The sequence below is a fragment of the Perca flavescens genome, chromosome 16 (genome assembly GCF_004354835.1).
Source record: "Perca flavescens isolate YP-PL-M2 chromosome 16, PFLA_1.0, whole genome shotgun sequence".
Lineage (NCBI taxonomy): Eukaryota > Metazoa > Chordata > Actinopteri > Perciformes > Percidae > Perca > Perca flavescens.
Genome location: NC_041346.1, coordinates 30,727,556 through 30,739,789, shown reverse-complemented (window position 1 = coordinate 30,739,789; position 12,234 = coordinate 30,727,556). Strand labels below are relative to the sequence as shown.

The 12,234-nt window shown below is 38.2% G+C and overlaps 1 long non-coding RNA gene across 2 annotated transcripts; it reads right to left on the bottom strand.

Moving 5' to 3' along the window:
- Positions 1–2,677: 2,677 nt before the first annotated feature.
- LOC114571200 (uncharacterized) lies at positions 2,678–10,233 on the bottom strand. 2 transcript variants are annotated; one of them, XR_003694622.1, is made up of 4 exons: positions 10,180–10,233; positions 9,365–9,419; positions 5,975–6,082; positions 2,678–2,748 (listed from the first exon to the last, which is right to left on the bottom strand). It is a non-coding gene; the product is annotated as an uncharacterized LOC114571200 (long non-coding RNA). The 2 variants fall into 2 exon arrangements; XR_003694621.1 differs by lacking the exon at positions 10,180–10,233 and having other exon boundaries at positions 9,365–9,546.
- Positions 10,234–12,234: the final 2,001 nt, after the last annotated feature.

Genomic DNA, 12,234 nt, shown 5'->3' with positions numbered 1-12,234 from the left:
CACACACACATACCTGTTTTTATTACTCGTGAGGACTCATGACATAGCGAATGACCATGGGGACCCTTTTCTAAACTACTATTTCTAAATGAGCTAGAGACATGGTTTCAACTCCAAAATTTCTTTTTTGTTTCTGGGATCCTGAAAATCACTTAAAATGTTAGGATTTCACAAATAAAGGTCAAACCTGACTTTCACCAACCCTATGGGGACACATGGCAAATTCTTTTAATATTTATAATATTTATACCCCCATTCCATTGAAATACTCCTCCTTCTATTATATAAATTTTTTTTTCAGCTATAAAGACCTCATATTTACTTTTATCACTCGTTGTTGTATATTACAGGTGAAATAATTAAAGTAGCCACCTGGTGGCGCCCATGGTTTTTGTTTTTTATATTTTGATGCTCCTCTTGCCTGTCTTAAGTTTGTTTTGGCCATTTAATGTCACAAATGTTTTCTGATTCTGCAAGGGTGGGCAAGCTGGTTTAAAGAGAGTAGCTCTGCTCCGCAAACAGACCTGCTATGCCCTATCCTCCACTCAAACTCCAGACTACTGACATCACAATAAAACCGCTGATCATATTTAGACCCTATATACCCTCATTGATAAACATATAAAAGAATATACATGCTTTTTTTATTTACTTTCAAAAAGCTTTTAGAGTATATTTGACACAAGACTGTTCTACAAAGCTACTGAAAGTAATGTAAAGGGCATTTTAATGACTTTTTAATGAACACAGGACTTTGTATGCTGTACCTAAAATGTAAAACAAAATGCCAATTAGAATTTGGCTAAAACTCATTTGAGTTGTGTGTTTGAACCAAGTGCACCCATACCAGCGAGGTGGGGGTCCGTCCACTTACAAAACAAGAATTGAATCAATAATATAACACACTATCTTGCATGCAGAGTTCTGTAAGCTTCTCCTACATGTCGAGAGGAAAACTAAATATAATGCAAAGAGGCTGAATTAGGCCAGTTTATCAGAATTTAAAACCAAAAATAAGCAATTAAATTTTGGACACATCTAAACATAGTGACCCCCTCTCATATTATCAAGTGCCAAGAGATGAACAAAATGGACACCCGCTTACCCAGCTGAGTTCACAAACCTGTTCCACCAAAGCATCAGGAACATAACCAACAACTCAACTAGATTACACTATTAGCTTAAACAAAACTACATCATCTATTTTCCAATGGATGATGTAGTTTTGTTTAAAAACTACATGTTTTGTTGCTCTAAATCAACCGGACACCATAGCAGATTATTTGAGCATGGTTACGGATCGGCACAGTACAGACTGAGTGCGCACAGCCTTGCCATTGAAAAACAGGTGACAAAGGAAAACCTGGCTCCCTGTAGAGCAAACGCCCACTGATTGCACCCTTAGTGAGCCTAAAACAGAGCCAAACTTCCTCACTTAACATGTCAAATATATAAACATTTGGAAAATATATTTCAAAGAATATATATAAGAACCAAAAGGTTTTCTATAGCTCTCAGATTAAATTAAATTACCAGTCCTACTAGGAGAAGACACTAAGAGCTGTGAGCAGGCAGCAGTCTGTGTTGCTTCCATAAACGGAGGGACAGTGAGTGACAGCAGTCGCCTGCACCTTGTACTTGTTTTGTTAATTTTTCTTTGTTTCCTGTCAGTATTGTTCCAACCAACCTTTGACTTGTAGTACTTTATATATTCTAGTTCATTCAGGAATGCCACAGAAGCAATGGTGTTTACATTGCAGATTAACTTTATTATCACAACTCATCCATATACAAATTCATTTGTCCTGGCTCTTTGCTTCCTTCTCCTTCACCTCTTTCTCTTACTTCCTACAAACCTGTCTGTCTCTGCCGACCTCGATTTCTCTCTACAAACTTTTCTCTCTTTTACCTCTGTTTCTTATTTTAAAAAGGTTCAGGAACGCTTTCTCTTTCTACACACCCATCTATCTCTCCCTACATAGTCTCTCTCTCTAATATACATACCTGTCTCACTCTCTAATCTACATACCTGTCTCACTCTCTAATCTACATACCGGTCTCTCTCTACATACCTGTCTCTCTCCTTTCTACATACCTGTCTCTCTCTACATACCGGTCTCTCTCTACCTACATACCTGTCTCTCTCATTTCCTACATACCTGTCTATCTCTACATACATACCTGTCTATCTCTCCCTGCAAACCTGTCTCTCTAAAAACCTTTCACTCTCTCTACAACCTGTGTCTCTCTCTACCTCCATTTCTCGAACCACCCATGACCCACTACCACAATGTTCTTTAGGATAAAAATTTAAATTACATCACTCAATGAAATAATAGTCAGAGCATGTTGACATATTAAATTTGAAAACAAAAGAGCTATAACAATCTTAATAAAATGTCTTTGCATGCTCAGATATGAGCTGAATTGAAGTTAGCGCTGTACCTAGTTGTGGGATTGTAGAAGAACTTAGATGGCAAAAAAGAATTATGTTCAGTGATTACAATTTAGATTTCCATTAGTTATTTTCTAGACGCTTTAAAGTGTCAATGCGGTTCTTCACATAGAACTTAACTGCCTTCCAGCTCCTTCCCCAAGCACCTCTGAGGATCCCTTGATAGATGCTTCACACTGGGCTTTGCCAGGAACCCTGCCAGAGTTGATGTTGTCCATGAGATTGATTGATTGAGATCTCCACAGCCTGGACCTCCTCTGTGCTCCACTTCTTTCTCGCCATTTTTGATGAACCTTAGACAAAGAAGTAAGGCCAATCAATGTAAAATTGCTTGCAGAGTTTAAAGATTAAAAATCTAAAATGATGGGTGTCTGGACAGTAGTAACTAGGTGGTTTCTATTGTCGTGCTAATAATAATAATAATAAGTAATTTAGACTGAAAAAAAAACTGTAAAAGTGTGGTTGTTACAAGGGGACTAGATGGCAACTAGATGGTTGCTAGATGTTACCTCATAACCACCTAGGGCTGCACAATAGAGACACAGCACATCGCGTCATACTCCCACCAGAGAGGAAAACATCTTTCCGCCTACATCGACTTGTATTGGATGAAGGTGCCTCATCTTCAATTTTGTCTGCTGGCAAACCGAAACAGTCCTAAAAGCTGCTGTGTGGTGATATTTACTACCAACAATGTATAGAACCCAGAACCTAAGTTTTCATAAGTTGTGGAACCGAAAACTGAGCTTTTATGATGACAAAAGTGGATATATACGTGAGGAATCAGCAGAGAGAATGGTTAGACTGTGGGATTCTGACACTAAGCTAACAATATGCCCAATGTTACGCTTTGCAGCAAGCATTTTATTAACAAGTCAAATATCCAAATGTCAGTTTTAGACTAACTACAGTCTGTAAGGTAAGCTAACACAGGTAATGTTGGACATAACTTTAGTTTAGTGTCAGGATTCCAGTCTTCCCATTCTTCCTGCTGATTACTCATGTTTCTGTTGTTTGCTAGAAGACGGAATAAAGAGGAGAAAACCTTGACACAACACAAGTAAACGGAGGGCAGAGAGCTGTTTCCCCCCTGGTGGGGGCGGGACTTAAATACGCTTCGTCTCTATATGGAGAGAAAAAAAATAAATGCTTTTCTTTTTGTCACAATATACATTTTTACTTAAATTTAAAATTCATGATGATGTAATATTTTGTTGGGGTCTTTTTTCCTATATCTGAAAAACATGATTTGTAGGGCCAGGGTATCTCTGTTTCTTCAATCTACATATTGCACTTGGCCATATTGTGATTTTGATAATATTTTTGATTAATTTTTCAGCCCCATAAGTCCCTAACAACTACTTAGCAAAAACCAAGCAATGCTCTACCAACCACCTGGTTGGTACTGCACTTCCTTTTTTAGCCTTGATCTGGCTGCAAGTAAGTACCAGTTTCATTTACTTACTGACAAAATCAGCTTTATATCACATAGGACTACGTAAATAACATGAGACATTTGTACATAGCTGACCAGATCCCTTTTAGTTAAGCTCACATGCAAATTCACAATTACTTTTATGGCTTTGTAAATCATTGTCCAAAACCAATTTTTACGTTAATCTTGATTGCTATACCTATGTGAGTACTGACGAAAAATAAAAAACGAGCCAAATCAGTGCTAGCAACACAGAGCTGCTGCAGCTAATGCCCAGAGCTCCCACTGAGCTAAAACGGCAGTTTTGGGGGCATAAGATAAAGTGTGTGAGAGTGCCTTTGTGTCTCTTAACAGACACAAAATGCAATTAAAATGTCTGTACAACATGAACAGGGCCCTTACATGACAACTAGATGCATTTGTGTTCAGCCCAGCCTCTGTAATAATCATCACAAAGCAGTTCCCTGTGTATTTGTAGCATTTATATCCATTTTGTGTGTGATCCATCTAGCGTTGGTGAGTAGGAGTCTTGTCTGTGTTGATTGTTGTGGTTTCCTTAGCCGGGCTAGCAGGCCCGGCCGGGCGCCCCAGCTTCTGCTTCCTGCCTGCCCTCCTGGCTTACCGTGGCCGACAACAATCCAGTGAGCGCCCGCTGGTCTGGTGGAGGTCTTCCAGAAGACCATTCAAGCCTTTGCTGTGAAAATTTTTATTTTATTTCCCCCTCAAAAATAGGTAATTGAGCACTGTAGTGGTTATGACCATATTAATGACTATGTTACTACATGGAAACGGGCCAAATGATGCCTGTTTCTTGTGCAGTAACAGCCTTACTGAAGGCTAGCTCTAGCTCCATAGTTACATTACTCCAAGCTTCTTCCTTTGTGAACACCTCCGCTTTTCACTCTTCACACACGACGCCCTCCAACCTGCACACTGTTTACCTTTTCCTGCTACAACTGAATTCAAACGGGACTTTAGCACGAGACTACAGCTAGCCGTCTGTAACACTATTTTACTGTACAAGGCAAACATAATTTGGTCCGTTTCCATGTAGTTACATAGTCACTAATATGGTCATAATCACTACAGTACATTTACAGTACTACTACTACATTTTTGAGGTGGGAAATAAAAATTTTTGCAGCGAAGGCTTGAATGGTCTTCTGGAGGACATCCACCAGACCAGCGGGCGCTCGTTGGATTGTTGTCGGCCAAGGGCGGGAAGGAAGCAGAAGCAGGGACGCCGGGCCGGGCCTGCTAGCCCGGCTAAGGAAACCACAAAAATCAACACTGGCAAGACTCCTACTCACCAACGCACACAAAAATGGATATATATGCTACAAATACACACAGAACTGCTGTGTGATGATTATTACCAAATAATTATATTAATAATATTCCTGGCTGAACACACTCACTCATCCCAGACGGCAGCTAGCAGCTAAGAGGGTAGGTGAATTTAAACAATGGCTAAGTTGCTTAACGATCTTGTTGTCATGTAAGGGCCCTGTTCATGTTGTACAGATGTTTTAATTGCATTTTGTGTCTGTTAAGAGGCACAAAGGCACTCTTTATCTTATGCCCCCAAAACTGCCGCTTTTAGCTGAGTGGGAGCTCTGGGCGTTAGCTGTATTAGCTCCGTGCTGCTAGCACCGAATCGGCTCATATTTTTTTTGCTATCGACGGTACTCACATACAGTAGGTATAGCAAGATTAATGTAAAATTGCCAGGAGTTCTCCTTTAATACTATTGATTACAGAAAAATGCCATATCATTAAATACCAAATTTAAGTACCGGAGGAGTAGGCCAAATCCCATCAGTGGTAGTGAGCCAAATTTGTATATTTTCTGAAAATGGCTCAGAAAAGTATTGGTCTAGAGTTTAAGATGTTGGGTCTTAAAGTTCAATGAGGCTGTGATTAACCTAGAGTTTTAAACAAGCGCAAATTTACAATAGCTGCGACCACTTAGTGCTGTGGAACCGGTACCAGGTCCGTCGGACTTAACAGGTTAAAACCAAGACAATTTCCCCACTACTGTTATTGTCAGACCAAGTTGTGCATTGGATTGTATGTGAACTTACAAATACACTTTCTGCTCTCTTGAGTTCAGGAACACTTATGTCCTCCTTTTCAGGGACGGAACTTAGTTCAAGGATCACTGTAGAGTCAGAAGAGCTCTGGTCCATTTCCTGGGGATCAAATACAAAAAAAAAAAACAATTATTGTTGTTAGATAAACTAAATGTATGCCATTTACTTATTGATAATTTTTCTGTTAAAACTAATTGATTTTAGAATTCCTCTCCCACTACATTCCATATTAGTATTACTATACACCACATCTAACGTACCTAGTATAACCTGCTAAACTGACTGACTCTACTCAACCTTTTGGTGACCTTTTAAAAGCTGTAATCTTTGACACTGATGATGATGATGGATAAAGCCTAACAAACATTTTTTTTTTTTTTAACCTAATGATGAAAATGTGACATATTATGGTGGGATTCATGTAGGCTTATTATTACTTGAGATTATGTACAACTCTGTGATTTTATAAAACAAAATCTATAATACAATGACTTACACAAAGCAAAACCTTACTTGGAAAAAATATGAAACCTACGACTCAGGCTAAATACTGGATCATCCTGCAATGGCCCACTTAAGCCAGTTATGATGCCATGTTGTTCAATAAAAACATGATGCAGAGAGAGGAAGGGATTGCTAGGTGTGTTTGCTTAAAAAGTAGGAAGTTTACATTGGCATGACAGAAAGGTAAGCTATGTTTGATTTGTGTTGCAGGCTAGTTAACTTACGGCGTGAGTTTAAGCAGCAGCCATAATGAACCGATAACATGTATGAGGGCCTATGGCAAGAATGCTGTGACTGAATGATTACAGTTGCTAAGTATAATAAAACATAATGCTAATGTTACTAGCTGCAGCTCTTCTTATGGTGCTGTTCGAGGTTTCTTCCTAAGAGGGAGTTTTTCCTCGCCACTGTCGAACTGCTTGCTCTTTTCGGGAATTGTTGGGGCTTTGTAAATTATAGAGTGTGGTCTAGATCTAATCTGTAAAGTGTCTCGAGATAACTCTTGTTATGATTTGATACTATAAATAAAATTGAATTGAATTATGATGCTGCTGAACTTTTCTCATAAACTTGTAGCTGATGATCACATTATTATTGAGGGTGCAGTTATAGGCAGTCATTACAGGTAGCTGTTGGACTGTTTACATTTTCCACTTTAAAAATACATACACAGGAAAACAACATTTAAACAAATAGCTAATGTTTCTGCCTTGCCGCAGTAATTTATAACTATGAAGGTAAATATGGTGCAAAACGTGAGAGAAAATGGTCCACCTATTGAAAAATATTCACACAAAGAATTTCACAAATGTGTAGATTAATTTTTACAGATACAATGATAGCTGCAAACTTGTAATGCAACATTTACCCATCATTATTTAATATAAATAATAATAATATATAAAAATCAGTAAACGTTGCATTACAAATTTGCTACTGTCATTGTATCAATGGTAAAATAAATCTACACATTTGTGAATTAGTGTTATTACATTCAGATCACGGTTTTGAGAATGTTTTCTATGAGTGACGATCTCAATTTCCAAGTTCAGATTTTTTATGTTCTCTGGAAGCTGGTCCAAAGATCGACACCATAGTGGTTAAAAGCTGCTTCCCCTGTTTTGTTCTGACAGTAGGTTTCAGTAGTAGTTGCTTATGTTTTAATCTAAGGTGTCTTGGTTGAGAATGTTGTTGGAATATGTCATGCAGGTAGTTCCCATGGAAGGTCCCATCCCCTTTAGTGTCTTAAAAACTAACAGAAGAGCCTTAGAATCAATTCTGTATTAAATTGGGAGCCAGTGTAAGGACTTTAAGACTGGCGTAATATGATCTGTTCTTTTTGTTTTAGTAAGGATCCTGGCTGCACTATTCTGTACCATTTGGAGAGGTTTTAAAGTCTTTTTAGGGAGTCCAGCACATTGCAATAATCAATCCCACTAGAAATGAAAGTATGTATGATTTTTTCAAGATCCTCCTTTGAAATATATTCTTTTAGTTTATTGATATTTTTAAAATGAAGGTATAATGATTTTATGACTGTTTTAATGTGACTGCTAAAATTTAAGGATACCAAGGTTGTTTTTTTTTACCACTTTCTTTGCTATTAAGCCCTTCCTTTAAAGCAAGGTAGAAAGTTTGCATCTTTCCTCCTCATTTCCAAAAACTACCATCTCAGTTTTATTTTTGTTAAGCTGGAGGAAGTTCTGTGACATCCAAGTATCTATTTCTTCAAGGCACTGTCAGAGAGTGTTAATGGGGTTATAGTCATTAGTAAAGATATGACAGGAGATAAATGTTTACAACAGAACTTAAATAGATCAAATTGAAACGTTATAGAGCATCAGGGTAATCTCATTTGGTAAACTATAAGATGGCAGCCATAGAATGTTGAGGATGTTTCATACATTGCATTGTTTGATGTGTGACAGTGCATGACAGGGTTTTCCTGAGATTTCAGAGCGCTTAGGTGCAATGACGTCACACATTCATTTGCATATTGGTGATGTCATTAAACAGTTATTTTTGCAAAAGCTTAGCCGAGTTGTTGTTGGTTGCAGCTAGGGAAAGATCATTAGAAGCAAAACTTGGAGGAGCTTGTCACTAAAATGAGAATAGCTTGTCCACCTTAAAGGTCAGCCCACGGTTGGTGAGTGAACCTTAGCTAAAGTTGTCGCTAGCTCTGTGCCGGGCTGGCTAACCGTTTCACTTTAAACCAGCAGGTAGCAAGCAGGACACGGGAACTTGGCTTGGGTCTTGAGGAGTTATAGCAATTACCAACAGATATACTGTACACAGACTAAAATTCTACATTCACATCTATTATGCAAATGATTATTAACTTTATACTCACAAACACAAGTCCCTATCTTTTTCACCTCTCTTTTCCACCACACACTATCTAATGTGTGGGCTGTACCTGGGGCTGCGTGTGCAAAATGCATGGTGTGTGTGTGGTTGTGACACTGTTTGTGTCCATCATACAGCATGTGTCCAGAAGACAACAAGCAGGAGCCCCTCCTGTTCATCGGCTTCTATACAGTCTATGTTCGCAGTCCAGATAATGTCCAAATTGTTTTTATGTTTATACGCTTTGGCCCTGCCCCTAAGCTCTATAATGGCAGAGATAACCCTGCATGAGACTCAGAAAGTTGGATTTATCAACAAAAATGCAGGTGGAATACTCGTACTATTGGTCCTTTGCCATGCAACACATCAACTTTCTGAGTCTCATGCCCCAAACCAACACTGATTTCCATGACAATATTTCCAAACAAACATTCTATAGCAGACATTTAATGTGTACCAGCAAAATGACCAAAAAGAGATCATTAAGTGCAAATTCATATTACGAGTTGTCCTAATTATCACTTTACTGACCTGAAGAATTGAAAGGGCTGTCACGGTGACCATGAATGGTTGTCAAATCTTCTTCCTGCAAGTCATATCATATATCATATTAGTCACACATTTTAGCTGCATTTCTCCAGTTTATTAACAGTAGATTAGGCAGTACGTGTCACATGCACCATCAAAGAGGTAGTATAACACTGTATGTCCATATTTTCGATAAAAGGATGTTTTTTTTATATGGGAAAAGTACAACATATTTATCTCTCTGGAGAAAATAGTTCCCCAGCCACCTCTCCTTCTGTAGTCACCACTCCTTCTCACTCAACACCCCACCCCCCCCCCCCCCCACACAGCACTATCTGATTCTGACTATAAGACACATGTTGCAGCACACTTCATTTCAGCTCAGTATCAGTGCATTTAACATTATTGCAGCCATCTCTCTTGATTTATACTTTTGTTTAAACCCCCCCACCCCACACATACACACGTATGGTAAAAGTTGCAAAATGGCGACAGGTCACGGCATGTGCACGTTACTAAATGGCTGACCTTGTCCTGAGAACCACACCTGCTACTGTCCTAAACTAAGGTTTCCATTTGACACGACGACGGCACAATTTACTGTAAACTAAGATGGTGTTGGTTTATAAACTGTAATGTTAGCTGCCATTAAACTAGCTAGCATTAACTTATTTGGCTGACAAGATATAAGTTAGCCTTCTAACATTTTACTTTCAAATTAATCTATAAGAGTTGGTTTACATGTGATAACAGTACAAATCTATTTTAAACAGAATTGTAAACGGTTTAAATGGCAGTAAAATCAATTTTAGACTCACCATCTCTCCCTGATCCATGACTCCAGCCTGCTCTCGTCCATGCAGTAAAGATCTGACGCCTTGAGTTCACAGCTTACATGAGGGAGGGGCTGGACACCATGGGGACTCCGGCACACACACTTGCCACATGGCCGGAGTGGGGGATGGGCGTGGTCGGGATGGGGACTTGAACATGACATACGTGTGTAACAGTATTTTCTTTTAAACGGCGTCAGTAGCTCAATTTGAGACAACAATCGAAACCAAACGAACCCTGAAACCTTTCAGCATATAAACAGACGAATGCTTTTGGCTTAACTTGAAATAAAAATAATTATTTTTAAATTTATTATTAGTTTTTTTTTTTCCTCAAAATTAAGCCAATGACAAGTGTACATACTAAATGGATACATTTTTCCTCATTAGCAAAAATTAATAATTATAATAAATATTCATAACATTCTTCAAAATATCTGTATATGCTTGTGCATGTCAGCGTGCTCTTATCTGTTCAGTTGATATTTGAGTTCACACCACGTCAAACTCACCTAATGTAAGGGGAGGGCCTGGACACGCAGGGGACCCTAAACACACCTCATGTTCGCCACATGGTAAAGGCATGGCCAGAGTGGGGGATGGGCGTGGTCAGGATGGGGACTTGAACATGACAGATTGTGTGTAACAGTGTTTTCTTTTAAATGTGGTAACATTAGCTCAATTTAAGACTACAATTTAAACCATACGCTACAAACCCTGAAAGTTTTTAGCATATAAGCAGACAAATATTTGGCATTATTTGAAATTAATTTCTTCATTATTATTTTTTTTTTATACTAAATTAATACATTTTTCTCCCCATCAATACAAAATTAATTAATAATAATTATTATACATATTTTTATCTTACATGTACATAACATTCATCAAAATATATTTCATATATTGTAGTTCTGATTCTCAACTTTATAACGCAGCTCCCTCTCTTCAATCTCTCTAAATTGCTGCACCACAAACCCTGGTTGCAGCGCTCGTTGAGCCACCGCCTAAAACTGCCATTTCCACCAGCTGACAGTTTGTAAACAGAAATAAATGCATTATGGATCATTTTATTTCTATAGTTTGTAAGCTCACTCGACCAGCTGACTTCTGTTGAAACAGAAGATGTCTCTAACGTTTTAAAACCAGCCTCTGGAGTCTTGACCAGCTGAGTCGCAGCAACACCATTAGCTGGTTTGTAGACTGCTGAAACTGCAATGTTCTAAAACAGTTGTGTCTCGTTGCCAATCTTTGGTCTAAACTCTTCTATAATATATTAGAAACTTCCAATTTGATAAAGTCAGTGTTTATCAGACCACAAATGAGACAATTATTAGAACAACACAGAATCTCTCACTTGTTACTCAAAATTGTCATGAAAATATGAAATACCATAAGTATGTCAAAATACACTGAAAGGGGCCTTTAAGATGTTCTGTTTGATTTAGAATTTGAGTGAAAAAAATGTAATTGTGCTGAGAGCAAGCGAGCAATTCGGCAATTCTGAGAGGTGCATGATGCCAGGGGTAGAGCAGCGCCTTGTTGGGCGGCACTGCTCTCAATGGATTGGCCCGCGCAGAGCGATTTTGCCGGCTTTTATGTGTAGGCAGCTTTAAGCAGTCTGGACCATAGAAATTATATGGTTTTGAGTATTGTTATTAATACATGAGCTTAAAGTTTTCAGAATTGTATTCATAGTTCCCTTTAGGCCTTACAGCTTTTTTAAAGTTAATTACAAAAGTAACAATATATTCATCATTGTTAGCTTATACTATATTATCTATATGTAAATGAAATGTAGGGATAAGATGCAGATCTGAAGCAACATCAGAAGTATCCATGGTGAGAAAAAAGGGAGAATGGATGGCAAGCAATAAAGCTGAACTGCACCAAACCTTCAAATGAGCTTGAATATCAGGTATGATAGTCCAGCAATGAGGTGGCATAACTAAAATATCAAAACCATATTATAAAAAGGTTGCTCAAATCAAGCAAACTGATTTGTTCTGGTTCATAATAGTGATATAATAACAACCACAT